The 24,952-nt window shown below is 46.5% G+C and overlaps 1 protein-coding gene across 2 annotated transcripts in view; it reads right to left on the reverse strand.

Annotated features, from left to right (window-relative positions):
- Nucleotides 1–466: 466 nt before the first annotated feature.
- LOC147429759 (Galactose mutarotase-like superfamily protein) overlaps nt 467–24,952 on the reverse strand; it is a 93,915-nt gene continuing 69,429 nt past the window's right edge. For both annotated transcript variants that reach the window (XR_015185901.1, XM_086495999.1), the window contains one exon: nt 467–575. The gene's annotated coding sequence lies outside the window, so the exon portion shown is untranslated. The remainder of the gene's footprint in view (nt 576–24,952) is intronic.

Here is a 24,952-nt window from a genome sequence, read left to right on the forward strand (position 1 = left end):
TGTAAGCACGTATCTTCTGTTGAACACAAAAGAGAGAAGGTTGCAAGCTTCTCTATGGCCCAATGTGGTTGCAGGCGACATGCCATTATCACAACAGGCTTTTGGTAATGAAGGACAACAGTCAAGTTACAAGTAGGAGGATGCTGCAAAATGATAGTGCCTCATATTGCAATGGCAGGGTTTGCCTCTACTTTGATCATCACACTAACCTTATTTTGTACTGAGCACATCATTGATGCAATATATATCACAGCAATGAGAGCTTTCTCTTGCTCAAATCAAGATGCAGAACATTCATCATCAATGGACACATAGAAAACAACACTCTAGTTGCCATAAACACCTAGATTTTGCCACTTCATTTAGATTTTTCAGCAATCCTCCTTTTAAATTGCTGCAATTTAATGCTGAGTGCATGGCAGATGAAGTAGATGGTGAGAGAGAATTACCAGTAACGCAAAAAGACTTGCACAATTGGTATGCTTATTGAAAAAATATCAGAAGTTGGGTCGTGAAGCCGATTGTAATACAATTTTTTACAATTTTCTGTATGTCATCCACCTGGTGTCAGGGTCCTGCCAAAGCAAAGAACAGCTATACATTTCAGAGAATGAACTTCATGAATGTTAGAAATATGCCCGACATGGTTATTGAGTAGAAAAGCGCATCATGGTCTAGTGATGCTACCAATTTGTTGCTTGATCTTCATTAGAGCAGAGCTTCATGGACATAACTTTCATGACTAGATGCTCTCATTTATCACTATCTTGAGCACAGATAAAGCATTGCTGACTCATACTAGCCTAGTTGATGATATCATGACCATCTCTTATTAACACAGTTCGAGACTGCCAGTGGTAAGGGAAGTGCTGTAACTTGCTTTATGAACACCGTACAAATCAAAATTAAAAAGATGAGCAGCTGTGATGGCTTGTCTATGTATATACATAAATGAAGAGGTTATCAACGACACAACTTCTCAAATCTCCACCTTCTTAGAACAACCGCTCCCGTAACACCTATTCCTAGAATTGTGATTGTTTCTCGATTGGGGAGAGGTTGCTACAGGGTTCAGTTTGAGACATCGGACGGAGCTAGTATAGCACTGGCACAGACACCCCTCAGCTTTAGCAAAGTGTATTGCTACTTGTATAGATGGATGCAAGGGATAGATCTCACTAACCTTGGCAAGGGTGCGGTGCAGCAGTTACAGGTAGAGTTTCAGGTCTATTTCTAGAGTTTCAGCCGCATATTATAGATGTTGCAGATAATCTGGGTATTATTTTAAGTGAGGGTGGTGCATCGTCCAATGGTGGATACACTCCCACCCTTAAGGTTGATTCCTCACCTCCTCCCTACCATACAGAAAGGGTATATACAACGGTGAGCTCTCTATTGGTTTACTAGGACACTGTCTTGTATGTGGCAGATCTAGTCATATAGGAGCTGGATGCACTAGGAGGATAGAGCATCCAGAGTAGAGACAACATAGTGCCCAGAGAGAGAGAGAGAGAGAAATGGAATGTTATATTAAATGTCTTCAAAAGTCCAAAATGACCTATGAGACCAAACTGATCCAATGTCTGGGTACAAAAATAAAATGAAAGACTAAACTAAAAGACTAAAATCGTCAAACTGAAATTATCATCGTCATCCATGCCTGAGGATGCCCGGCATCGGGCGTTGTCAGACCGAGAAAGTATTGCATCGGTCGCTAAAGAGCTTCATCAATGTCCGCCTCTATAAATAGTCGTACTAGGCGTCTCCCATGTCGTGCTAGAATAGTCTTGATAGCCTTTGTCGATGTCGTAGTCGCCCCCGTAAACGTGGGCGTCTAGCTCTCCCAAGCTCAGCGGCTCTGTCCACTAATATACCTCTTGTAGAAGTGGGCTCAAAAATCTGCTGTGAAGCATGCTCCTCTGGCTGCTGAGTTCCTGCTCTAAAGAAGTCAGTGATCTCCCTCTGTGAATGTCTCCCACTGCCTGGTCTCCTCAAGAGATTCTACTTGTGCCTGCGCAGCTTTAGCAAAAACAACCTGAGGCATCTCTGATCCTGATATCTCATGACTCTGGCCAACAGTCCAAAGCCCTCTCTGAATAGACAGTGAAGGCGGCCTCGTATCTCATAGTATACCGGACAATGTCAAATGTGATGTAACTCTGTCTTGGCTCTATATGACACAACTGTCATATCTTGGTTTTTGTTGGTACTCTCCTAAATCTGCCAATCTCAATCTCTAGCTGATGCAATCATGTGCGCATCTGACCAATAGCACATCGTATCCCATAGGATAAATGAGTGTCCATATAGGCCGGTGTGATCACATATCCATCCTCTGTTAGTTGGAGGAGATGCTCTCTATAGAAAGCCATCTTCGTGCCCAACTATTGTACTGGCTGTATCCATGTGCTTTTAGTATTTAGTTGAATCAAATCTTGACGTATAAGTCTAGAGGTCTCTGTCCGTGTGAGAGAAAGGGAGGGTGCATCCGAGGAGTACTGGAATGGAGGCAGTCTATCCATGCTGAAGCCATGTAACTGAAACCATGATGTCATCTGCCCATACCAACATGCTGTGTCCCCTTGTAGCGCTAGCTGTCGGGATGACAGGAGGGCTAGCTGAGCATATCTGTCTCTGGGAAGGTCCCATAAATTATGCATGAAGGAAACTGACCTCGTAAGGGCCTCAACTACGAAAAGGGAGGCAGCTAGCTCAGCTCGAATAATCTCATGTGGCACTGAGGCCTTAGCCCGGATCATTCAAGAGATCGTAGAGACTAGAGGCCTCTCCATAGATCTCCATCCATCAGTGCTACCAGATCTGCCCTAATGGTCCATTGAGGGCCCCCGAATCTGAACCCCATAGAGCATAGCTGAAGACACTAAGTGTCAAAAAGCCACAGCTTTGTTCGAGGTTCCTGGAACTGAACCTGCGAACACATCTTCTCCAATCTTCCCAAGGCTGCATAAGCTCTCGTCAATCTAGTCTCTGCTGCTCTCCTCAATGAAAACGCGAGTCCACTAAAGACCACCCCAAGGTAGGTGTATGCATCTGTATACTCCACCATCTCCTCGCCTTATGTAAAAGTGGGTACCTCCTGACCCACTGTGGTGTGGTGTTAAACACCATAACCTTGGTTTTCCCCAGGCTAACAGACAATCCTCTATCGTGGGCAAATGTGTACAAAGCATCTAAATGATGTTGCATCCCCTCCGAGAAGTCGGAGATCAACACAATATCATCAGCATATAACAATGTGGGATCCATGTCCCCGCCAACTATGCTCCTCTATCACCATCCCTCTCAATGTAGTCAGCAACCTCATCCACATACATGCCAAATAGTGTAGGAGATAGCGGGCAACCCTGTTTCACCCCAATTGTGGAGTGAACCAAATCACAAATCCCCTCTGGAGTGCATACATGTCCCCCAAATCAACTCTTTGGGTACCCCCATCTCTGCAGTCTGCATCAATCTAGCTCTGAGCACTATATCGAAGGCTTTGCGGAAGTCCACAAAGCAACAATAGAGCCGTCTCCCACGTGATCTCCCCTCCTCAATAATGGCTTTGAGTGTGAGAATATGATCAAGAGTAGAGAAACCTCTCTTGAAACCTGCCTCACCTGCTGCCTCTACAACCTCTCTCTCTGCCCATCTACTCAACTGCTGCTCAAGGATGGATGTGTACAATCGTGCCAATGTGTGTCCAATCATGATAGTGCGGTAATTCCCATGCTCCATAGGGTCCCCTGACTTGAAGATAGGTACGATCATGGACAAACTCCAAGTATCAGGTAGGCCCTCGCATATGGCATGGTTGAACATCACTGCTAGGAGCTCTGCAAGCAAATCTCTGGCATGTATAAAATGCTCTGCTACCAGGCCATCGTGAATATATGCTCTCCTAGTCTTCATCCTGTCAATGGATTTCTTTACCATCTCGGCGGTAAAGAAAGCACATGTGGTGGGCATGGCTCTGGCAGATTTGGAAGAGGCCTGCCCCGAGACTGTACAGAGAGATGATGCATACTGCCCATACCTCCGTAGAAGTGATGACAAGTAGGAGGGAGTGCTCATGGAAGAGTCGCCATGCCTCACCTGAATCCTGGCTCAAAAACAACTAATATAAACCCTGCTCTAGCCGAGCTAGAAACGCCCTCTCTTCCGTCCTACCAAACACCGAGAAGCAATCCATGTATATCCTTTAGGAATTTTCCCATATCTCCTGTATATGGACTTATGGTCAATCTTATGCAATGCAAAGGGTCCACATTTTGTGTGTGTGTGTGTGTGTGTGTGTGTGTGTGTGTGTGTGTGTGAGAGAGAGAGAGAGAGAGAGAGAGAGAGAGAGAGAGAGAGAGAGAGAGAGAGAGAGAAATGAAATGATATATTTACGTCTACAAAAGGCCAAAATGACCTATGAGACCATCACGGTTACAAAATGGTGTATCTGATACACTGTCTGTAGAACTGAAAAGATGAAAAAACTATGAAAGAAAAACTAGACTGAAAGCTGTAGTGACAAGCTGGGGGGGGGGGGGGGGGGGGGGGGCATTGACTAGAGACTCTCTAGCCAGTACAATAATCCAATGATACAAACTCATGCACATGAAGAAACTGAGGGTGAGGGAGCATCTGCACATCAGGGTCCCAAGATGTCCAGCATCGGCCGCTGGCGAATCTCATCAATGTCCTCCATAGTAAGCACTCTGGCTGGGCGTCTCCCATATCGTGCTAGAATGATCCCAATCCTCTGATGAATCCTCCGTCGATGCAGTGATGATCCTCGCAATCACGGGCGTCTAGATCTCCCAAGCTCCATGGCCCTGCCAGTCAGTATACCTCTAGTGTAGGTAGGTCCTGGAGGCTGCCCTGGATCCTGCTCCTCTGACTGGCGCATCTCCACACGAAAGAAATCAGTGATCTCCCTCTGGGACTGTCTCCCCCTATCTGATCTCCTCAAGAGGCTCTCTCTGTGTCTGCGCAACTCTAGCAAGAATAGCCCAAGGCATCTCTGATCCTGATACCTCATAACTCGAGATAGTGGCCCAAAACAATCCCTAAAGAGGCAATGAAAACGGCCTCGTATCTCATAGTAAACTGGGCAATGTGTTGGGGTATAGGCGCCTGTGCCTTGCCCGGCCGCCCAGAGTCTGGGTGCCCACTGACTTGTATACCTTATACATAGCATAAGTGTATAGGGGGCTGCTCACTCTTTGAGTCTCCCCACCCATATCTGTGTTGTGTGTCTCCTTCTCTCTCTCTCTCACTCTCCGTCTGTGGTGTTCCCCGATCCCCTTCAATTGGTATCAGAGCGTAGGTGCGGAGGGAGCGCGTGTGTGCACAGTCACGACGACAGCGGAGAGCTAGTTTCATTCCCGAAATCGCGTCCGCGCGCGCGGGCACTTTCAAGAGTGCAAACAGGGTTTCGACTTCGGCATCGGCAAATTCAGCTTTCCGAGAGCGTTTCCACCGGGCGTCCTGGCGATTTACCCCCCTTTCGAAGCCATTCGAGCCATCAAAAACTTCATTCGAGCTACGGTTGAGGAGCTGCATTTTTCAGCCCTCTTTTGGCAGTTTATGCTGCATTTTTGGGTCGAAACGGAGGTTTTTGGCATAGCTTTCACACCCGGACTCGGATACATGTGATCCAGGAGTCTACCTTGGGGTTTTGGCACGCTCCGGACGCGCTCGTCATATCAGAATTTTAAAATTCTGAACGCTGAATTTTCTGCAGCAGCAGTTTTTTATTGTGTGTCGAAGATTCCACACATGGTTTGCTCTCAAATGTGAGAGTGATATTTGCTGCAAGTTTCCTCACAAGTGGGAGGATACGATGTATGCCTTATGTGGTTTGATGCTCTGGGAGACTAATGTGATTGCATTTTGAGCTCGGCAATGTATGCCTCGAGCATGTTTTTTGGCAGTCACAGGTAGAGCAGATATTTGTGTACTAGATTTGCAGGTGTTTGCAATGATGTATGCAAAGTGTGGAGATTGGTGCATGCATTTGGAGTGCGGTTTGATGTGCTTTGGTTGCTCATGGTTTTGAGCGTGCAGTCAGTTTGGTTACTGGTTTTGTAGCTATTCTAGCGGGATGCTTGGCAGTGTACATTTGACCGATGGATCGGTGCATGCGATAGCAGGTGCAGGAGATGTGAGACTGTCATTACCGAGTGGTGCATCTTACTTGTTACGACATGTGCGCTATGTACCAGATTTGACAGTGAGTTTGATCTCGATTGGTCAGCTTAGAGATTGTGGATGTCAGATTTCGCTACGAGAGCGAGATTTTGTGATGCATTTGGGTTCGCTAGTGATTGCGAGAGGTGCCAGGAGTGGTACAGGTTACCCATTGCATGTGGATCACGAGAGAGACGGTGCTGTCTCTGTGATCATGCAGCCAGGTAGAGAGCGAGAGAGCAGGCGAGTCTCTTTTGCTCATGGGTTGCAGGGTACTTTGCATGGAGTGCAGAGTAGTGAGCTCGTTGTGCACACAGTTGGGGCACGACTTGAGCAGTCACACAGAGAGGTGACAGAGTCAGACATGCATGCTTTGCTAGTGACTGAGCAAAGCAGAGAGTCAGTTGTGCGAGATACTTCTATGCAGGATAGACAGGTAGAGCGGTCTTGCTCTAGTGAGTCACGACAGGAGGACGTTGTGCAAGAGTCTATGCATACGGAGTTAGAGCATGAGAGCTCTAGTGAGTCACAGCAGATTGAGTGGTCATGTTTGCAGTGGATGATTGCAGAGGAGGCTGAGATGTCAGCGATTATGCAGTCATTCCTTTCTATGCTCGAAAGTGAGCATGGGGATATAGTTGTGCAGGATATGTCTTCCAGCAGACACCTAGAGCAGCTGGTTTGCTCTGAGGTTGCATGACAGGTTGATGCGTCTTTTGAGGACAGTCAGGAGATGCATGTGGCTGACGCGCCTTGTCAGTCAGAGATGCCTATTGCCAGGGATATATATGTTGATGCATGCTCCGTAGAGCTAGCAGGGCCTGCTAGCATTGCATCGGCATTTGGTGGTCTCATGTATGAGATGCTGATCTTGAGACCAGATATCGCAGCTGCAGTGGGATACCTTATACATAGCATAAGTGTATAGGGGGCTGCTCACTCTTTGAGTCTCCCCACCCATATCTGTGTTGTGTCTCCTTCTCTCTCTCTCTCACTCTCCGTTTGTGGTGTTCCCCGATCCCCTTCACAATGGCATATATAGTGCAGCTCTGTCTCTGGCTCCAAATGGCATAATTGACATATCTTGGCCTCTGCTGGTACTCTGCTAAATCTACCCACCTCAATCTCTAGCTGATGAGAAGATATGCGTATCTGACCAATGGCACATTGTAAGCCATATGATAGGTGTGTGTCCATGTAGCTAGGTCTAGTCACAAAACCGTCCTCTGTGAGCTGGAGAAGATGCTCCCTATAGAAAGACATCTTCGTGCTGAGCTCATGGGTTGGCTCTATCCAAGTCCTCCTGGTATCCAACTGAGTCACATCCTGTCTGATGAGTCTGCTAGCCTCTGTCCGAGTAAGGGACAAGGAGGGTGCATCCAACGAATACTGGAAGGGTGGTAGCCTGTCTATGCTAAAACCATGAATCTGGAACCAAGAGGTCATCTGTGCATACCAACATGCTGTATCTCCCTGTGAAGCCAGCTGCCGAGAAGACTCCAGTGCTAAACGTGCATACCTGTCTTTGGGGAGGTCCCAGATGCTATGTAAAAAGGAGACTGATCTAGTTAGTGCCTCTACCACCAGCAGGGGGGCAGCCAGCTCTGCGCGGATAATCTCATGTGGTACTGAGGCTTTGGCTCTAATCATCCGCGAAATCATGGAAACCAGAGGTCTCTCCATGCATCTCTACCCATCAATACTACTAGGGCGACTGCTATGAGCCACAGAAGGGCCCCATATCTGAACTCCATATAGCATGGCTGAGGTCACTAAGGTATCGAAGAGCCAAAGCTTTGTACGAGGTTCTTGAAATTGGATCTGTGAACACATCCTCTCTAATCTCCCCAAAGCTGTATGTGCTCTTGTCAGTCTCATCTCTGCTGCTCTCCTCAAAGAAAACCCTGGGCCGCTAAAGACCACCCCCAGGTATGTGTATGCATCTGTATACTCCACTGGCTGATGGCCATAAGTAAATGCAGAAGCTGACCGTCTGACCCACTGTGGTGTGGTGTTAAACACCATAACCTTAGTCTTGCTAAGGTTTACAGACATACCACTATCGTGAGCAAAATTATGTAAAGCATCCAGATGACGCTGCATCCCCTCTGGAGAATCAGAGATCAAGACAATATCATCCGCATATAACAGCAAGGAAATCCATGTGCCCGCCAACTGTGCTCCGCTTCCACCGTCCCTCTCTATGTAGTCTGAAACCTCATCAATGTACATCCCAAAGAGAGTAGGGGAGAGTGGGCATCCCTGTTTCACCCCAATGGTGGAGTGAACTAGACCAGACATACCCTCTGGAGTGCGTACCTGTCCCACTACTGTCCTGTACAGGGCCATAATCCCCCAAATCAGCTTTGTGGGCACACCCAGCTCATGTAATCTGTGCATCAACCTGGCTCTAGGGACCGTGTCAAAGGCTTTGCGGAAATCCACAAAGCTACAGTAGATCCTCCTGCCGTGCGCTCTACCCTCCTCAATGATAGCTCTGAGCATCAGTATATGATCAAGAGTAGAGAGTCCCTTCCTGAAGCCAGCCTGTCCTAAAGCCCGTATGCCCTCTCTCTCTGCCCATCTACTGAGGTGATGCTCGATAATAGATGCATACAACCTAGCCAAAGTGTGTCCAATCATGATGGTACCGTAGTTCCCTGGCTCCATAGGGTTTCCTGCCTTGAAGATAGGCACAATAGTGGATAAGCTCCAAGTGCTAGGAAATCCCTCACACATGGCTCGGTTGAACATCACTGCAATCAGCTCTGCAAGCATATCTCTAGCATGTATAAAGTGTTCGGCCACCAAACCATCATGGTCATAAGCTCTCCCAGTCTTCATCCTGTCAAGGGCTTTCTTTACTATCTCAACAGTGAAGAAAGTGCAAGTCTGTGGACAAGGCTCTGGGGGATCAGGTAAGGACTGCTGCCCTGGGATCGAGTAGAGAGAGGTTGCATATGTACCCCAAGTCTCTGTAGATGTAATGGCAAGTGTAGAAGAATACTCGTGAAAACGCCTCCACGCCTCCCCTGTGTCCTGGCTCAAGATAAGCTCTCTTCTTTCGCCGTACTAGGCGTCAAAAGAGAACCTACGACTATCTGTGTGTGATAATCCCTAAAAGTACCTCCCTCTAAAGTGTAGCTCGCATCTCTCTGCACTCATCATCATACCAGCTGTTCTGGGGCATACTCCCAGTGCGGTGTCTGGACTCAGGCTGGGTGTGAGGGTATGCCTCGACTGCTGCAGCATGTAGTGTATCTGTCAAGATCTGAGTGAGCTCGTCTAGAGGGCGGCCTGGCTCCTCTGTACATAGACGCCTGTAGATCCCATCCATATAAACTGAGTCAATTTCTCGTGTAAAGGTGTAACGGGCATGTGTGGGTGGTCGTGCCAGAGATGCTGAACTGAAACGAAATGATATGGTGAAAGTCAGGAGTGTGTGGTCCACCGCTATACCAATAGGTCTGGAGCCGACCGTGAAGTCATGAATAGAAGATATGAAACTGGGTTGGGTCATAACATAGTCCACTGTACTGGCGCCATGCCTATGTGGGAAGCAAGTAAACCCCCCTGCCTCTGGAAATCTCTGCAAGCCATTCAAAATGGCAAGACCATGTGAAGTTCCCATTTCTACTAAGAATCTCCCGTACTCTGTGCGCTCCAAGTCTTGTGAAGTCCTAGACAAGCCCAAGTCGCTGGTCTCCAACTCCCTCATCATCTCCTCTGAAGTATCATAGAAAGCTGTCTGCATCTGAGCTGTCCTAGCATTGAAGTCACCCAACAAGATAATGTCACCATCTCTAGAGAACTCCCAGATATCATCATCTAAGACTGAGAAGGGGGACTGTCCTCTGGACGTAGCATAGGCTGAAGTACTAGGAGGAAAGTAGCATATGGCAATGTATAGAAAACGGCCAGTCTCTACCCTCAGCCTCACCCACATATACCTGGCCTGCTCATCTCTGTGAACAATATGTATGAGTGGTTGGAGCTCCTCCCTGAATAAGACAGCTACTCCTCCAGATCCCCATCCTTTGAGCTTAGATCTAGTTCCTGAAACTAATTTGACTATTTTGTTTCTAATTTCTATTTTCTAGAATTAGGACTTTAATAAGAAATGTGCACAAGTTAACTAATAAGTTAAGGAATCACAGATCTGTAAGAAAAGCCATCACGAAACAGACGACTCTGGTGTGTCATATGATGGGTGACAAGAAGCACCGTGAAGGAGTTGGCCTGTTAGTTCGGTGGGAGAAGACTAGGTAATTGTGGTCCCTGATGAGTCACAAGATGGGTGACAGGTTCATCGGTAAGGGGACACACTAAGGGTCTAAGGAGGAAATCTGAACTGAGTAAGAAAGTACGCGTAAGAACGCAAGCACAAGAATAAAGATGGGTTCAATGAAGCTTTTTACGAAAAGCAGGAACAGTCGCGGGAGGGCAGATGCTTTCCCGTGAGGAGTGTGTGTCTGCATTGCATCTGTGTCATGTCCTGCACCCGGGGATGCCTGGAATGTGTCCGTGTAGCATTGTTTTCACTAACGGAGTGAGTTTTTAAAGTTTGAACAGATTCACACTTTATTTTATAAAGTGACCGGCCTCTTTATTAATAAAATAAAGCAGCCACTTAGAAGATAAAGCAACAAAACCAGCCAGCGAATTCTCTCTCCCTATTTCGGGTAGAACAATGCCATTAAAAAAAAAAAAAAAAAAAAAAAACCCGGCTGCGATCTCTACCCGAGCAGTTATTCGTGCCGTGGCCAGGGAGCTATAAAAGCACCACATGCCCTCACTCACGGGAGGTACCAACATCAGCAAGAGAAGACTCTGCCGCAAGAGATCACGAGACTACGAAGCACGGAAGTCGCTTTTCCCGCACAAGAGTTACAGGTATCTATTGTGGATTCGTCATACGAATTGTTGTCGCGTGTTTGTGTGGTTTGTTTTGCAGGAATCTCTCGTCTTACGGGAAGGCCCTTTACGGGAAGTACGGCTTCACGCCTAAGTCCCTTACGGGAAAGTATGGCTTCACACCTAAGTCCCTTATGGGAAAGCACGGCTTCGCGCCTAAGTCCCTTATGGGAAGGAACGGCCTTGTGCCCAAGCCCCTTTACGGGAAAGCACGACCTTCGGGTCTAAGATTACAGAATCGAGGGGTTTCCTCGGGTTCTCGTGCTTGTATAAGAATTCTCCCTGAATAAAAGAATACTCTTTACCGGGGGGGACCAGCCCGTCTTCTGGTCCCCAATACTGTGTCGATCTTCTCTCTTCTCACATGTTCTCAAAGAATTATAATTTTCAGATTTTCTAAGTGCTCGTGTACGCTCCCGTTTTGTGACAGTGGTATCAGAGCATGGTCTCCTCTCTTTCTCTGTAAAGGAGGACGACTCTGGGAAGATACGGGAAGAAGCCATGACAAGCCAAGAGAGAAGCAAGCGGAAACCTAAGTCCTGCAGGAAAAGCTCGCAGAGTTCGATTTTTATTTTTTATTTTTTCTCTCTGCAAGAAGGCGACACAAGACTTGGGATTCTCTGAGAAGGCGACAAGAGCATGATGCTCAAGAAACTAGAGAATCTGAGGAGCAGAATGCTCAAGATACTTCAGAACCCAGAAGATATCCATGAACATCAATCGAGAACCATAGCCAAGAAATCCCGTCATTTCGGGAAGGATATGAAGAAGGTCTCTAGACCTAGGAACACTCCAGTCAAGCTTGATACTTTTGACGGAAGGGAAGATGTCCTGAAAGCTACTGCTTTTATTCGACAGTTTGAAGTTGCCTCTGCAAACGGCAATTTCTGAGAAGTGTCGAAGGTGAGGCATGTAACCAAACACCTCCAGGGGATTGCAAGTACTTGGTGGTATACCAAAGCTCTGCAAGGAACTTACAACAACAATTCAAGGTTGAATTCTCCGACAATTTTTTTTTTTCCTCTACGCTTTGAGGAAGGCATTCAAGAAGATTGGGATTGGTTTGCCCAATAGGAACACGAGCGAGTCAAAGCAAGTAGTGGTTCACTCTTGCCAAGGAAGGTCCATTCTTGATCCTCTCTGAAGAAGGAAAAGATGAACAAATTTAACGAAGGACTTTTGCCCGAATTTTGTAAACCCATCTGCAAGATACTTTGTAGCAGATGGTGGAGTCAGCAATAAAAGCTGAAAGTGTACACCTTGATGTACATAGAATACAATCCCCGCAGTGGGACGATAACCATTTAACACAGAAACAACGAATTTTTGTTACCTCTCCTCGAAGGATACATTGCTATCCGGAGAAAGTTTGGAGTAACGGAACTCAAACTTTAAGTGAGAGGGCAGATCTTTGATCAAAGTTAAATCTTTGAGGAAATCATAAAATGCGTATTGCTTTTATGCACGACATATGCACGTGTCTAACCAGGACAATCACTCTCGAGTCTTTATGAGAGTAGGGTTGAGTCAGAACATTGTTTTATACGATGAACTGCTTTGCTTAACCATCCGGAAGGCCCATGATTGATCTGGTATCCGGTAGTTCTCCAACAAATTGCCTGCTAGTGCGGGTAGGAAATTATGAAGGAACCATTCTGAGCTTTCAAGCAAAGAACAACTTTTATCAAGCTTAAGTACCCTACGAACCAACACTCCCTACCCGGTAAGGGAAGATCAGTTTTTGCAAGAAGGAGATGCTGCTGCAGAGTTGGCCCGCAAAGAAGACGTTTGCCGGTGATGCCCATGACTCTCCCAAGTGTACCAGATGTCACCAACGCGAGTTCCCTCGCGAAGAAGTGCCTACGGAGCGTGGTTCCATCGCGACAAGCTGCTGTTTTTCTCTGTTTTCAGCCATAGACGTCGTAGACGGGGCTGATTTACGAGAAGGAACCCGAGAACACACCTCTTTTGTGTGTAGGATTGGAAGAGAGGATTTTGTATGTAGAGATCTCTTCCGGGGAATTGCTTTTTCGAGAACCAAGTTGCGTTTCGAGCGTCGAGACTTTGAAGGTAACGATTTTCATGTTATGATCTCTGAGTATTTGATTGCAGGTGTACTTCCTCTTCGTGAGGGAGTAGGAGCAAAGGAAGGCATGAGCCTCTGCAGGAGAAAGCGATCTGAGGAACTAGAGCTAGATCAGCCCAAGGCTTTCGTACCCAAGTTTGGGAAGCAGATCCACGGATTGAAGAGAGGTAGACTCTCGAGATGTGATCCGGAAGTTGAAATTCCCAAGGAAAGGACTTCGTGTCCAAGAAAGCGGAGTTGTTCTGCAGGAATGGGACTCTGGAAACAGAGTCGGAAAAAAAGTTGAAGGGATGCCATGCCCTGAGTAGGACGGCAGAAAGGAAGGAACCATTCCGAGATTCCAAGCAAAGAAAAGCTTTCATTAAGCTTGAATACTCTTTAAGCCCACACCCCCTACCCGGCCAGGGAGGACATGGTAGTGCTTTTTGCACAAGTGAATGAACACTCTCTTTATGAGAGAAGGAACAAGCGACGACGCCTGTGCTCGAGGAATCCAAGGATTGAAATCCTAGTTATTTAATGAGCGGGTTTTGCTCTAAGATCGAGCCAAGGGATCGTCAAGTTGGGCGTCTTCGCTCTAAGGATCTTACGAAGGGAAGGTAATTTCCCAGGTTCACCAAAACTCTAACACAGCTTAAGAATTATGTACACCTTTGGGTACATGGATAACACACGAAGATGCAGACCTATGCCAAGGAACTGGACGAGAGTTTGTTATACTCTCTTGAGCGCCTTTTTATGCGCAAGGATATTCCGACACAAGAATCTCTATTTGAGATGTGTTCAGTAGAAGGAATTTGAGTTTCTCTACGGAGAAGAGGTTTTCTTATGGTCGTGATCATTGAGTACGCTATGTGCTTTTACCATTACAGTAGCAACTTTTGGTTGCGGTATATGTTTCTCCATGAGCAGGTCAAGTAGCATTTACATGCTCCTGGAATAAATTCGTACTATTATGTTCGTAAGAGTAAAATTCGCCAACCATTTTAAAATGGTAAGAATTACCTTAACCACATATGGGAGCACATCCTTGAGATCCAAAGCGGGTTCACCATTAAGTGGGCCAAGTTTGAACTTATGTTCACAGAATGATATGACTAGAATTTTATCTGCCTAAGATTTTGCGAGGAGTCCTAGATGCTTGTAAAGATGGCGTCTGCAAGGAAGAGACGCTAATGGGCGTCAGGAAAACACTGCTGGTGATAATAACTTGCAGGAGGAAAAGATTGGAAGGAAGTGCCGCTGCGCACAAGGAATCTTCGGACTGGAACCATTCGCCTACGTTGAGCGATGGCCCGAAACAAGAACCTTCTTTAAGGTGATCGCAAACTTTGTTTGTGAAAGAAAGACATCGAGCTTAATGCTCTATGACTTGAGCATTCCCTATGTGGGAGGACACAAGAGGTTTAATACCCTCTGGACTAACAGCGCAGGGTTATGTGCAAGGACAGATACCTAGATTGATTTCTAGGAAGATTATTCTTCTCGAATTTGAGAAGACGGAATCAAGTTAACAGAGTCTCGGATAACGAAACTTTGGATCAGAACAATTGGCCTACCCAAAGCAAAGGCCCGGAATAAGAACTTATTTTGGTAAGGTGACACACTTTGTCTGCCACATGAAGATTCACATGAGCTTAATGCTCTCGACATGCCCTATGCGGGAGGACACAAGAGGTTTAATATCCTTAGGACTAATAGCGCAAGGTTATGCGCAAGGACATAGACCTAAATTGATTTTTAGGAGGTTGATTCTTCTCGGGATTGAGAAGGTTGAATTGAGTTAACAGATTCTCAGAAAGACGCGAATGACGAGTTCTTACATGGCTCGTAAGTTTGATGAATGGTGAAGGATATCCTCGAGGTACTAGAGGAAGGACATGAACCGGTAAGGTAAGTATTGAATTCTTGAATTTTGTTTAATTTAATTTTTAAAGTTCTCTTTTGAGAAAGGACTAGCTCAACTCACCATTGAGTAAGATTTGGAATCTTTCCGGTTTCTCCCCGTAAGTTCAGTTGGACCTCTACAGTTGAGGACAACTGTTTATAAGTGAGAGGGATGAAACTAATTTGACTATTGAATTTTGTTTAATTTAATTTTTAAAGTTCTCTTTTGAGAAAGGACTAGCTCAACTCACCATTGAGTAAGATTTGGAATCTTTCCGGTTTCTCCCCGGAAGTTCAGTTGGACCTCTACAGTTGAGGACAACTGTTTATAAGTGAGAGGGATGAAACTAATTTGACTATTTTGTTTCTAATTTCTATTTTCTAGAATTAGGACTTTAATAAGAAATGTGCACAAGTTAACTAATAAGTTAAGGAATCACAGATCTGTAAGAAAAGCCAATCAGGAAACAGACGACCCTGGTGTGTCATATGATGGGTGACAAGAAGCACCGTGAAGGAGTTGGCCTGTTAGTTCGGTGGGAGAAGACTAGGTAATGGTGGTCCCTGATGAGTCACAAGATGGGTGACAGGTTCATCGGTAAGGGGACACACTAAGGGTCTAAGGAGGAAATCCGAACTGAGTAAGAAAGTACGCGTAAGAACGCAAGCACAAGAATAAAGATGGGTTCAATGAAGCTTTTTACGAAAAGCAGGAACAGTCGCGAGAGGGCAGATGCTTTCCCGCGAGGAGTCTGTGTCTGCATTGCATCTGTGTCGTGTCTTGCACCCGGGGACGCCTGGAATGTGTCCGTGTAGCATTGTTTTCACTAGCGGAGTGAGTTTTTAAAGTTTGAACAGATTCACACTTTATTTTATTAAGTGACCGGCCTCTTTATTAATAAAATAAAGCAACCACTTAGAAGATAAAGCAACAAAACTAGCCAGCGAATTCTCTCTCCCTATTTCGGGTAGAACAACGCCAAAAAAAAAAAAAACCGGCTGCGATCTCTACCTGAGCAGTTATTCGTGCCGTGGCCAGGGAGCTATAAAAGCACCACATGCCCTCACTCACGGGAGGTACCAACATCAGCAAGAGAAGACTCTGCCGCAAGAGATCGCGAGACTACGAAGCACGGAAGTCGCTTTTCCCGCGCAAGAGTGACAGGTATCTATTGTGGATTCGTCATACGAATTGTTGTCGCGTGTTTGTGTGGTTTGTTTTGCAGGAATCTCCCGTCTTACGGGAAGGCCCTTTACGGGAAGTACGGCTTCACGCCTAAGTCCCTTACGGGAAAGCACGGCTTCGCGCCTAAGTCCCTTACGGGAAGGAACGGCCTTGTGCCCAAGCCCCTTTACGGGAAAGCACGACCTTCGGGTCTAAGATTACAGAACGGAGGGGTTTCCTCGGGTTCTCGTGCTTGTATAAGAATTCTCCCTGAATAAAAGAATACTCTTTACGGGGGGGGACCAGCCCATCTTCTGGTCCCCAATACTGCGTCGATCTTCTCCCTTCTCTCATGTTCTCAAAGAATTATAATTTTCAGATTTTCTAAGTGCTCGTGTAAGCTCCTGTTTTGTGACAGTTCCTGCTTTGCATGTCGTCTCCCACCTATATCCAGATACATGTGGCATAAGCTATGCCGGAGCCTCGTGTGTCTTTGAGTAAAAAACAATGTCTCTCCCAAAATAGCTGTCCTGAAACGCCCCCACATCCAACCGAAGTGATCCATTGCAGTTCCATGCTGCCATATGAAGAGTGGTCCCATAGGTAAGAATATGATCTAAAGTGGAATAACCCCTTCTGAATCCAGCTTGTCCTGTTGCTCTTATGCCCTCATTCTCCGCCCATCTACTCAATTTTTGTTCAAGAATGGATGCGTACAATCGGGTCAAAGTGTGACCTACCATAATGGTACGGTAGTTCCCGGGTATCATAGGATCCCCTGACTTGAAAATAGGTACGATAGTAGATAATTTCCAAGATTCAGGTAATCCTTCACACATGACCCGATTAAACAGACGAGCAAGGACTTCTGAAAGTAGATCCCTGGCATGGATCAGATGTTGTGCTACTAAACCATCATGATCATATGCTCTTCTTGTTTCATCTTATCAATGGCTTTTTCCACCATTTCCGTAGTAAAGAAAGTACTAGTAGTAGGGCATGGCTCTAGCAGATCTGGTAATGGAGGCTGTCTAGATACCATATATAATGATGTTACATATTGACCCCAGATCTCAGGAGAAGTAATCGTCGGCGGCGGTGAGTGCTCTCGAAATAAGCATCATGCTTCATGTGAGTCCTGACTCAAGAAGAGCTGATATAAATCCTTCTCCAGTTTGGCTAAAAATGCCCTTTTCTTGCGACGTACTATACGCCGAAGAGCAATCCGAGATTGCTTATATGTGATGATCCCAAGTGTAAGCTCTTTCTGGACCTGGGTTCTTGTCTCTCTGCATTCCTCGTCATACCAGCTGTTTTGAGGCATGTTCCCAGCTCCTCTCGTCTGAGCAGGTTGAGTATGTGGGTATGCCTCTTGTGCTGCTCCATGTAGTATCTCTGTTAACTGAGAAGTAATCTCCTCTACAGTATATACTAGCTCGGCTGCCCACATCCTATTATAGATCTTTTCCACATAGACTGAATCAGTTTCTGGCGTGAAAGTATATCTTGTGTGTGTCTTCTTCCTTTCTACTTGAGAGGCATTGATTGGAAGGAGATTGATATGGTCAAGAGAGCATGATCCACTGCAATCCCAACCGGTTTGGGTCCCACCTTAAAGTCCTTGATACTAGAAATAAAGCTTGGTGAAGTCATGACATAGTCCACTGTACTGGCCCCATGCCTATGTGGGAAGCATGTGAATCCCCAAGACAACGGGAAATTCTCTAGACCATTAAGTATGGCCAAACCATGTATGGTTGCCATCTCCATGAGATGTCTCCCATATTTAGTGTGTTCTTTATGCTGTGAGTTTCTAGTAAGCCCCCTCCGTGATAAATCCACTTCTCTGAGCATTTCTTCAGAAGTATCATAGAATACTGCTTGAGAGTTGGCCGTTCTGGCATTAAAGTCTCCTAAGAGAACGATGTCTCCATCTCTAGAGAACTCCCATATGTCATTATTCAATATGGAGAAAGGGGATTGTCCTTTAGGTGAGGAATAGACTGAGGTACTTGGAGGGAAGTAGCATATAGCGATATATAGAAATCTACCTGTCTCGGCTCTCATTCTCACCCACATATACCTTGCTTGCTCATCTTTCCTGATAATCTGTAGTAGTGGCTTCAGCTCCTCTTTAAATAAGATTGCTACTCCTCCTGAACCCCGGCTACCCTGTAGAGATCTCTTGTCTGGTCGACTAGCTGTTTCCCATAAATAATCCTTCACATGTGGCATACGCTGTCCCGGTATCTGGTGTGTCTCTGAGTAGAAAACTATGTCTCTATCCCTAAAGCTGTCTTCAAAGGCACCTACATCTAGCCTATATGATCCATTACAATTTCACGCTGCTATCTGTAGCGTCGCCCCATAGGTCTCGCACCGTCATGCTGAGCGCTTTTCCAGAACCACTACTTTCCCTCCTCTTTATAAAAGGCGATTTTTCCCTTTTCTCTTGCTGCCCTGATCTCTGGCATCAACTCTTGCATGTGTGCCACTTGTGCCAATGTAAGATCATCTCCTAGGAAGATACCCGTTTTCTTAAGAGTTGGCCTCTTCTTTAGGAATTCTTTCCTTATTTCTATATTCGGGAAGCGGAGAATAAGTGCCCTATCCTTTACGTTTCCCTTCTCATCGATTCCTTTCTTGCCCACTCTCCATGCACTTGTGTGAGTAGGCTCTGTGATGCCCATGCGTTGTAGCAGTTCCTTCACTTCTTCATCTACACTCTTTGTCTTTGAGTCCTGTTACCCGCACATGTAGAGCCCGATTCTTCCTTTTCTGCTCTTCCTCAATTGTCATATTAATAATGGTAGAAGTAGGTGTGGTCTCGAGCATCTGGGCCTTCCCTTTCTTCGCATCCTCAATCCATTTCTCTGCTTCATCAACCTTTTCTTGTGTCTTAAAAAGACGTTCCGCCCATGAGGATGCCGTTTTCGATTTCTGTTCATCTTCTTCCCGTAGAGCTTTCATTTGATCCTTCATGTCCTCAAGCTCCTTGAGGATCGAAGGTTGGTCATCTCCCTTCTCCTTAGTTGCAGATTTGCAGGCCGCAAGTTCTCCTTTTAGCTCCTCGATTATTGCATCTTTTTCCCTCATGTGCTTTTCCATATTTGTTCTCCATGCTTCGAAACTTGCTACTGCCTCATCGAGTTTCTTTTGCATAACGCGTTCTGTTACATTTACTTCGGCCTTGATTAGGTTTCGTAGTTCTGTTTTCAAGATCTGAATCTCCTCATTTTGTATCCCCTGGGTCTCTCCCCTTAGTTCTCTCATCATGTCTCCATACATGGAGTTCCTGTAGCTCTCCGCGCTCGCGTGCATTTCCTTCCTGATGTCATCTCTCATGTAGTTTAGCTCTGATTTGAGCATCATCTGGACCTTCTCCATCATTAGTTCATCATGTACCTTGGACGTTTTCCCCACTTGTAATGATCCTGGTGATAGTACAATATCTCTGTTTCTCCGCTTAAATGTGGCTGTTGTATTTTTTGGGGTGGTGTAGCTATCTACACCCGGCCCTTCCCCTTCGGTAAGCGGATCCATCGAACCCACCCCGCAAATGTGGGGTAGGGTACTAAGGTAAGGGACTGAGAATAAGGCAAACTTTAAAAGTTTATTTTAAAGCTTAAAAGCCTTTAAGCTTTAAAAGTTTATTTCAAGGCTTAGAAAACCTTTAAACTTTAACGTAGAAAATGGAAGACCTTCTACGCGTAGGGAGTCACGGACTGCGTGAGCCCGCTGCCTCACCGAGAGAGAGAGAGTCCTCGCGATGGGGCCGCAGCAGCTCCTCGCCATGGGGCTGCCTGCATGGACGTCCTACTGTACTGCTCCCTCCCCAAACAGCGCGCGCTGCCTGCTGTGACTCTACACCAGTGTGCGGTGCTAGGAGGAGGACGACATCAGCCACCTGCGCGCCAGAGAGAGAGAGCGGAGATTAGAGCACATCGAGAGAGAGAGAGAGAGAGAGAGAGAGAGAGAGAGAGAGAGAGAGAGAGAGAGAGAGAGGAGGAGGAGGAGGAGGAGAAGGGCTGCCTCTGCACTTCCTGCGCGAGCCCTACATGACCTGCTCAGGCAGCGCGCTGCTGCACCATCAGCAACCAATCAGCACTTAGTAGGCTTGTTAGCACAAAAACAAACACGTAACTCCCCTCGAGACACAAGAGTCAGGCCGGCCGAGAGAGAGAGAGAGAGAGAGAGAGAGAGAGAGAGAGAGAGAGAGAGAGAGAGAGAGAGAGAGAGAGAGAGAGAGAGAGAGAGAGAGAGAGAGAGAGAGAGAGAGAGAGAGAGAGAGACGCTCACCTCCCTCATGCCATGAGGAGATTGAGCGCCAGCCTCTCATTAAAAATGATGCAGTTCTTGATTCTTCGGTTAATCCACCCCGTCAGCTTGGAGAGAGGACACACATTGATTGGGCTGCTTGGGACACTGGCCCTGCTGCCTCTATGCGCTTGTTTCATGAGACACGTATGCTGGATGCAAATTTTGTGGCAGAACATTATGGCATTGGCTGCGGGGTAACAGACAGATTGCTTGAGATTGCTCCGCCATTCCTACACACTAGGACGAAGTCATGCGAGGAACGGTCCAGATGCCTCCACATTGTGGCTGGGAAGGCCTCTTTGCTCAGAGCACTCTCTTATTAGATCGTTTAGACACCATGCTGTTCACAGTTGATACTGACTACTCTTAGGGTATGCATGCTAGATTGACATATGATACCACCTCTCCGCACCTTGTCTACCCCGGAGGTCGATGGGAGGCCATACCAATAGTTGGCTCCCGCGGGAAGCGTCGTTGTGTTGACCCCCGTTTCACTACCACTGATGCTGCACTTTGGAGGCTTTGGGTGTGGGAGGGTCGTGCGCTATCTCAGCTTTATTGGGACCCAGGAGAGTGGCATTGGCCTCACTCTAACCCCACCGGTGCACATGTATCATTCTTTGAGTACACTGTCAGAATTGGAAGATTAGCATTGATGAGACAGCACCCAGAGCAGCCCACTCGTATGTGTTTTTGGTTACATTCAGGTCTCTCTCATGCCTATCTACAACAGTTTTGGTCGGCCATCTCCTAAAATTTAGTGAACTGCTATTTTTGATCGGAAAATGTGTTCACGTCATTAGCTCTGGAATGACAAGGGGAACATTTTATTGCTCTGCTGCCAAGTCAACTGACGCACCAATTGAGATATTTTTAGCAGGGAAAGCCCAAACTCGGAAACTGGACGACGTGTCAGCCTGTGAGCGATTCTGCCACTTTGGGAGGCAAAAACGAGCTGCATATCAACAAAGGGGGCGCCATTTTCAGCCTCAGGTGGATTGTAGCAGGTACAGAAGCTATGGAATGCTTACCTTGCCCTCTATGCACAATATGGTGACGGGAGTGATGCCCCGCACACTACATACTGCTCTCTTTCTCCCCTACGTACAGTATGTTATGCCCCACTAGTGGGCTTCTCATTTGACCTATGTACAGTTCTGGGGGTTTATGCGCGTTTGCCAAGGCAAGAGCCTTCTGAACAGGAACCGGATTAGCTAATTGCTAATCCCCCACAGGTACGCACAGTTCCATCACGAAAGATTGCGAGTTTGGAGAGTTTTCTCGCGTGAAAACTCGTCCAATTCACAGGGGAACTGTCCCATTGCGTGCGGGAGCCCTTGGGACACGCGTAGGCGTGTTCGCTCTGCTAAAAACGATCCGAAACAGGGAATTACAGCCTGCTGTGTTTTTCTGCAGGTTTAGGGTTTCGCACCTAAACTGCAAGGGAACATCGGGGGAGCCTCGTGAGAGCCTTGGGATGCGTGTACAGGCTTTTGGGCTCCCGGCAGTGAAAAACAGAGAATTACAGCCCGCTGAATTTCTGTGACAGCTCACCAAAAAGCTTCCAGATATCGAGGGAATCCGTCCTAGACAGGTGTTTTTGACCTACAGGGGTTTTTGCGCCGTTACGCTATCGAAATCCGGTCGAAAACCTGCGTTTTCAGCCCTCGCCAGGTTTGGACAGCTTTGTGAAAGCTTGTGCTAAGTGGTCGGATCGTCTACCTTAATTTGAATAAAGAAATACCGAAAGGGGCGCCAGTCTTTGGGGCCTACAGGGTGTCGGTCTTGTGTGCGCAGTGACATTCTAGTCGCTGGACGCAACTGTGTTCTCTTCCCTTCTCAGTGCTCTGTGTAAAGTTAACAGGTAATTGAAATAGTACCACCCTCTACGTTGTATGGGCTGGTTATACGGGCAGCCTCCTAGGACAGGTAAATAGGTGAGCCGGGGGGGGGGGGGGGGGGGGGGTGTGTGTGTGGGCTTAGGCATTGCAGTTTAGCCCCAGTGGGGGGCGCCCTCCCTTGGGTGCCCTAGAGGGCAGCAATAGGAAGCCGGCGGGCAGCATGCAGAGGGGGCAGCTCTAGCATTTTTGAGCAGCCCAGATCTGCATTTTGGGGCAGCCAGCTATGAGCAGCAGTAGGAGAGGCACGCAACAAGAGATCTCCAATCAAATACCCCGGTGGTTCTTCCACCCATGTTGTAGTCAGTTCTCCATGCACCTGGTACAACAGTCCTAGATCCGACAATCCTCGAGGCACGTCTGCCTTTGCCTGGAGGAGACCTAGACTCACTGTCCTCGTGTTTGCTTGGTGGTTTCCAGTTGTTGCCAATGGTCTCATGTGCAGAGTAGTTGGTAGTGTCACTAGCAGTCAGTTGTGTGTACCTCGGGTCTATCCATTGAACATGTCAGTTCAATGCCGGATTACACTTGGTCACTTGTATGAGCAGCTTGTTTTTAGCATGAAGAGCCTACGCCAGATCTCTCTCTCTCTCTCTCTCTCTCTCTCTCTCTCTCTCTCTCTCTCTCTCTCTCTCATTCTCAGATGTCCTGTTTCTATCTTAGTGATCTCTCTTCTCCACAGATGCCTTGTTCATGTATGTGGCCTTGGAGGTGTTCTAGGTCGGAGTCGAGGTGTCCATCGGATCACAAGCCAGTTCCGGTGGACACCAACCAGTTCTTGCCTTCATTGCATCTTCCGCTGCCTCCTTTCTCACTACCATGTCTCCCCTCTTGTACTCTTTTAAGATCAATTTTTATCAATTCTCAAGTTTAATTATGTGTCTGCTATTGATTCACTGCCTACCTAGTGGCTTGCTGGTTTGTATCAGAGCTCCAATCGATTCTTCTTCTATGGAAGATCTGATCTGACTTATTCGAGCACATGCTATGGATTATGACAAAGACTTTGACCAGAGAGGGAGTATGAGTCCGGAGAGAATCTGAAGATAAGAGTATAGCAAAGGAAGCCGAAATGAAAAAGAAGAAGATCATGATGAATTGCAAAACGAGGAGGTTGAGTGAGAGGAAGCACAGCCCGAGGCAGACTTCTTGCTTTTGCATAGGATCCTCTCTATGACCAAAGTATACAAAAAGTGGCGGCACACAGTGCATTCTAAATCAAAATGCCAAGTGGCTGCAGTATGGGGGGACTGATTTGGTACCTCATGTAATCTCTCCACCTAAGTGTGCTATGCTATTGGGTCCTTGATAGGTGTAGGAGGGTGCCTCTCATGTAGACTACAACATGCTATGCCCATACTCTCTAGTCATGAACATATGGAATGCGTCCCACTATTGGGCCCTCATAGGCGTCTTTCATCTTTAGTAATAGTGCGGATCTTGTGCCTGCCCTTGCTTTGAGACATATGTCCCAAGAGTCTCTACATTCATCATCATAACATTGGTTCTCAAGCATAGTCCAAGTATTGGCGGCAGTGTCAAGGGTGTAGGTGGTATGTGGAAAGTCTCTATAGCCGCTAATAGACGCAATAAGGTGGTAGCTCCGTGGTCAATGCCAATAGTGGTGACGAAGGATACATGTGGAGCAAGCCCTTCGTGATATGATACCTGTACATGGACTCTAGTTCATGTGTGTGATGAATTATAGGGTGTGTTAGGGATGTGGTGGGGGTGAGACTGATCAGAATTCCTTGGACATGAACAGATCAGACATATATAATCTGCATTGATGGGACAAGGAGGAATGGAGAAGGAATGTGGATCACCTGTGTGTCAAATGATTGTATCCTTTAATTACATGTATCTTGCCTCCTCATCTCTGCTCACTAAAGCTCACCTTGTCATGTAGCTCTCGTCAGAATAGTTGGCAATCTTGGCTCATGTCACAAAGTGATGACGTGGCGGACAGCAGAAACCCTAATTTCTGCCAGAAACCCTAATTTTTGGAAATCGCGGAGGCTTTAAAAAATAAAAATAAAAAAATAATAATTATTATTTTTATATAATAATGATGAGCGACGCGAATCTTGCTTTTTCTCCATGCCATGAGAAAGAGAGAGAACTTGCTTTAAAAAAAAAAAAAAAAAAGAGACTCTCTAAGAGAGAGAGAACTGATGCTTTTTATTTTTAAAAGCTTTTGGGGCTCTGCTTTTGGGCATCCCTTGTAATCTTTAAATTAGTGGTGAGGGCCTCACTTCTCAGAGCATCTGGACGCAGAGTCTGAGAGTGAAACCCAAACCGCTCTCTTGTACTTTGATGATTGAGTAATACAAAAAGAAATACCGAAAGGGGCGCCAATCTTTGGGGCCAATATCTCTAGGCACTGAACTCCGCCGGGCCAGTGCAAATCTATTGTGATCCGTGACTTGTTTTGAAGTGGTTATTTGGTGCTGTCGCGGGTGATTCTTGACTTGGAGTGTCCAAGTCTGTTACAGTGGT

Source organism: Adiantum capillus-veneris, chromosome 22 (genome assembly GCF_014529385.1).
Source record: "Adiantum capillus-veneris isolate H3 chromosome 22, ASM1452938v2, whole genome shotgun sequence".
Lineage (NCBI taxonomy): Eukaryota > Viridiplantae > Streptophyta > Polypodiopsida > Polypodiales > Pteridaceae > Adiantum > Adiantum capillus-veneris.